The sequence below is a fragment of the Rattus rattus genome, chromosome 12, assembly GCF_011064425.1.
Source record: "Rattus rattus isolate New Zealand chromosome 12, Rrattus_CSIRO_v1, whole genome shotgun sequence".
NCBI lineage: Eukaryota > Metazoa > Chordata > Mammalia > Rodentia > Muridae > Rattus > Rattus rattus.
Window position 1 is genome coordinate 43,107,514 of NC_046165.1, and position 5,691 is coordinate 43,113,204.

The following is a 5,691-nucleotide window of genomic DNA, read 5'->3' on the forward strand; positions in this document are numbered from 1 at the left end:
TCAATAAAAACCAGGATATTTCCAATAACAGTACTAAACTCTTCAGACATTACATCCTGTTTTCAAGCTCATTCCTAGGCTGCAACAATAAATTTCTAGTGCACTTTTGTTCATCAAACTACACTTGCATTAATTTTGCTCCATTTGTAAACATTAAACATATATAAAACTGCATTCGGGTAGCAAGTTTATTGAATCACATCCATAGAAGTATTTAGCAACAAAAGATGTTAATGATAATGACTATGATGATGGTAGAGTAGGGGTCATTAGAGGACTAGAAGAAAATGCTACTATGATGTTACAGCAGTCCCAAGGACAATGTGTCAATCAGAGCACAGAGCAGCAGCAGAAATTAATGGAGAATCATACACCTCGATAGTATCCTTCCTCAGAAAATTCTAGGCTTGTCAGTTCATAACTGAACTTCAATGAACTTGAAAAAGTTCACTTTTTTCCATCATATTAACCTGCCTTCAGTCAAAATTATTAAGGCAAGTGATAGGATTCCTGGTCAGGGGAAGCTATCAGTGCAGCATTGGGCTGCTAGTTATCAAAGGTATCTGAGGAGAATACACAAGTGGTAATTCTTCCCCCTGGTGAATTTAACAGCATGGAATCTTAGATAGTCTTTCTGGCCATATCCACCTCCTTTAAAAATAAAATAAAGTAAAATTGTAGCCTGCCTGTTTAATGAGTGTGCAGAATGCTATCCACATTGCAGAATAATCCATTTTCGGCAGGAATACTGGGTATAATTTTCTACACAAATGGAAAAAGTAATCTTATCTCCAGTATATCCCTCTTCTGTGATATGCTGGGCTATGCAGGCTAAAGCTGTTGACAGAAAATTCACCATGTGGGTGAAAAGCAAAGATGAGAAAGGCATCCTAATAGTGACAGAGAAACCTTATATAATGAGGCAAATCCCAGAACCTCAGGGATCTCATTCAGTATGGAAACCATTTCATGTTTCTTTCATTATAGGAATGATACATTGTCTATTAAAGTACAGAAGTGAGATTGTCTAGACAGTTATTTTAATAGGGTAACTTGCTTTGGATTGTCTTTTGTGGGTTTTTTTCCTAGACAATAGTACATGAGCTTTTTTTTTTTCTTTCTTTCTTTCTTTCTTTCTATAGAGCCATGCATCAAACAAGCCCAATGGTGAAGTGGGATCCTCTTATTATACAAACTTGTCAGGGCATTACAATATAAACAACACATTTTGCACAGCTGTAAAACACTTATTCAAGGAATCCATTTAGTTTCATAAACTTTTTCTAAGTCTCTGACACCTTAAACAAACTATGACAGGCATTTATATTATATGCCAAACAAGGAAAGTTGCTCGCTATGTGAAAAGTATCTAGTGACTACCAACCAAAGAAAAGGGTAGAAGATAAAATAAATCTCCAGTGGGAAAAATCAGATATATTAATAATCCTTAGGAAAATATTTATATTTCTTTGCCTATCATCAAAGCAAATTACAACAAAGCATAAAATTTAGCTGAAACTTAGAAATCTCTTCCAAATTTGAGTTTAAGTAATTTTCTTGTTTGTGTATTGGTACTGTTAGGTTGTTTTCATGGGCTGATTTATTTGACATAATTCTATTTACTAATACACACACACACACACACACACACACACACACACATATATATATATATATATATACTAAAAACATGAACAAGAGAATGTGTTTGTACCTTTTTCATATCGTGTGTGTGTGTGTGCATGTATGTGTGTATATGTCTGTGTATGTGTGTGTGTGTGTGTGTGTGTGTCTGTATCTGTGTGTCTGTGTGTGCATAAGACAGCAAATAAAATAATTTAACAAGGCATACTATTCTGGGCATACATATCTACTTTCTGAAGAATAATTATACTTCTCTACGATGAACTTCCTAACTGAAACATGCCCTGAGGCAATTATGTATCATAACACTGTGCTTTAGAAAAAGGCTCCCAATTTCTCCCATCCACACAATTTAAAAATTTCTACAAGTACTGCAATAAGGAGCAAAGCCCTCCACCAAGGGATTGCTAGCTTACAGGAAGAGCGACAAGTACACTTTCAAGGGACTAAGATTTGAAATATTGATATAGTCACATTAATTGAATTTTTGCCTTGAGAAGTGATTACAAAAATGTTGCTCCAATATTAATTTGTATCTGCTTTGGATAAGATTAACATTAATTTCTTCACCAGTCTCCATTACTCTTTTATTATTCATTAACATCTCTTTTTGCATGTGTAAGAGACCTTGATGAAGCATGTTTATTCATAGCCTAACCTTTTTAAATAATTCTAACAGCCCTCTAACAGTAACCTTCCTGGCATGCTGAATATCTCTTCTTTGTTTCATTATTCAATGCTTGCACTCTACCCTCCACTTGAGATGCTGAACATGAATCAAACTCCTCTTCCTGTTGCTCTCTTCCTCCCCCTAAAATGTCCTCTGCAGTCTGTTCCCAACAGAGAACTCTGTTCATAATACACACAAAATACTCCAGCCAAAAAATCATGTCCTGGTTGGATCAGGGACAGTATAAGTTTCAGAGATCCGGGTTGCATTTATTGATTTACTTCTTTTGTAGCTCATTACATGTTTGTTTCCACATTTTGGCTTACCGTTCACATATCTTTTGTTAGGATATTTAGTTTAGATCTGCCTTTGACAAAAGCTCTTGAGGAAAGACCTTATCTCTTCTGTGTACGTGTAAGCTCTCAGCTTATTGTTCGGAGCAGATTAAATGGACAAAGCAGGGAAAATGAAAGGGCAAAAAAGATGAGGGAAATGGTGGAAGAAGTGTTGTAATTATATTTTATCTACCAGCTGTGACATTATTTTTATTGGAACTTCATATTCCCATAAAATACTAAAATATCTGCAAATGTTTGTATTTCACATACAGATTTGTGTTACATACATATAAATTAAACTGCATGTCACTAAAAAATTATAATTTCTTTCACTTTTTGAGTTCGGTTCCTTCTTTCCTTTATTTTGACTGTTTTTTTTTTAAATAGACAAGCATATATATTTAAATGGTTTTTTAAGAGAAAAGGGTTTTGCTTTTTTGTGACATGGATGGGCACTGTATAAGATTTTGCCAGGAACAGAGACAACTTTATCTTTTATAAAATAATAATTTTTTATTCTATTTTCTGAGCTTAAAATAGATATTTATATGTTTTCTTGCAATATTTTCGCATGACTTCTACATTGTCAAAACAATGAAATGAAAAATAATTCAATAGAACGGGTTAATAGTTTGTTGACTCTTAACAGCTTACAGAATTAGCCTATGTCATTTCTTATAATTTTTAATCTCAATGTAAGCTTATTTTATGAAAAGGTCACTTCACTTCCATATGTTGAGTAATTCCTCCTAATTGTTCATTTTATAACTTTATTTTAATGTTATGTTTAATCGTTTGCTACTAAACTCCTGCAGGAGGCGGGTGATATATGTCTGGTGGAATATTGTGCTGAATGTATACTAGTGTGATCAAAATTCTTTAAAAAGACCACCGGGGTCTGGTGGGTAGAAAACACTCCTAGATTGTCTGATGTGTTTCAACCAAATAGTCTGGAAACTTCTAAAACTGTTTCAAAGCATAACTAATGCAAATTCATTAGAATTGTGATTTGACGTCATTTTGTTCAGTTACAACAAAAATGTGTGAGGTTATAACCAAGGTAGCATAGGATACAACACAGAAATCAGGACAATAATCATGTGCAAGGTACTCCAACAGTCCAAGATATCCTACAGCAAGGTTTGTGCACAGAGCAGAACACATCAATGCTAACAAGGGGAATTTTCCCCTTTAACGGAAAGAGAATCTGTCCATTCAGTGTTACTGGTGGCACAGAAGCCCTCAGGAGAGTTTGATGTCTTTCATTCACAGAAACAATGATATAGGGTTATGAATTTATCAGGAGTCCCACTTGTAAAATGAAAAGAGAAAAGAAATAATCCCAATTTAGCGATGAGATTTCTAACGAAGGATAACTTTAAACACTAAAGGTGAACACTGCTTAACAATCTGAATATCTAAATGAATGGGAACGAAATCATAAAGGGAGAGATGACTGATAGGTTTTGAAGAGAACCTGAGTTCTGTTCCTAGTAGATCACAACCTATGGTATATCTAGATGCAGTAGATTGAACACCTCTGTCATCTGAAAGTTCTCACACATGGCCCAATATTAAATATATTTGCATGTATACAGAAATTTAACTGTGAGGCTTAGGGAAGTATCTCTGTGATATCTGTACCTGTTTCTTCATAATGAAGTATTAGAAATAATTAGACAGAAGAAGGAAGTAGCAGCTTAAAAGACATATAAAATGAATATTATTAATTTAAATCGTTGAACATCTCTGGGAAGGTTATTTCAATTTCCATTTCTCCTTTAGCATTTATGAGTTAAGCACTCTCTTAAATCTTGACCATTATTGAAATCATCACAGAAACAATAAAGAGAAGTAAAGAAAAGAGGAGAAGAGAAATGAGAGAGAGAGAGAGAGAGAGAGAGAGAGAGAGAGAGAGAGAGAGAGAGAGAGAGAAAGGAGAAGGTCAATAAAAAATTATAGAGCTATTTGATATTTGCCTAACACTCCTGGCAATAAGGCCAGCTTTGGACTGTGGTTGATATATCCAGTGATGCTCAATTGGAGAAAAATTTATTTTTCAATTCATTTTCCAGCAGATATCAATTCTTAATTGTTCCTTGGTTATGGACAGGAATTTGTTTGTGTTGGTGTTATTTTAAAAGAACTTATTATAGGTTTCCTCTTAATCTAGATAGCTCCCAAATCATTGAGACAGGAAGATTATATTTATTTAACGTGCTTTAAGAGCACAAGAGCTGAGCAGAATTACTTTACTTTAGTCCTCTAAACTAATCTGGCTATCTCTGAGTCAAAATACCAGTGATACTTGCATTTTTAGCACTGATGGAGCTCTCTGGGTTTCAGCTGTTCTCGCATGGCTGTCTCCTGGATACAGCCTGGATTTTCCAGGGATAAATCCCCTCTTTCTCTCTCCTTCCCTCTGCCGTGACTGAGAGGAATACCAGCCCTGTTCACCCCTCTGCTCAGTCATTGGCTTATCAGCTTCTTTTTTGACCAATTAGGGATATGAGTGCAAGAAAATCAGAATTTGAGTTATACAAGGATAATCTTTACACAGTGTACAAGATTTTATGCCTACGTCTTTCTACTTCCCTTTCTAAAGTGCTGAATTTTGTCTGTTTTGAAACTGTTGATTCTTTGTGTTCACATATGCATCAGTCCTCACTTGTCTGATTGACTCTTTTCCCTTGATGTCATTGATTACCTTCAGCTCTTGCAACATATTTCTGCATCTTCTACTGCAAAGAATTCTCATCCTTGAAAGGCGAGTTTTCATAAGTACATCTCGTGTAGAGTTGAATGCTCCAAAGTGTGACACTCTCTGGACAATATCCAGTTCTGGCTCTTTTTCTATTTACCATCTACTGAAGAAGAATCTTCTTTGACGAGTGATAAGAGATGCTGTTCCCCGTGAAGAGATCAATTAAGGGTCATTTTATTGTTATGTTCCTTCAACCGAATATTAGGTTTCTACTAGGCCCATCTATCTGGTTACATTTCATGTTATTAGCTATTTTAGCAGTGTCATGTTTGAGT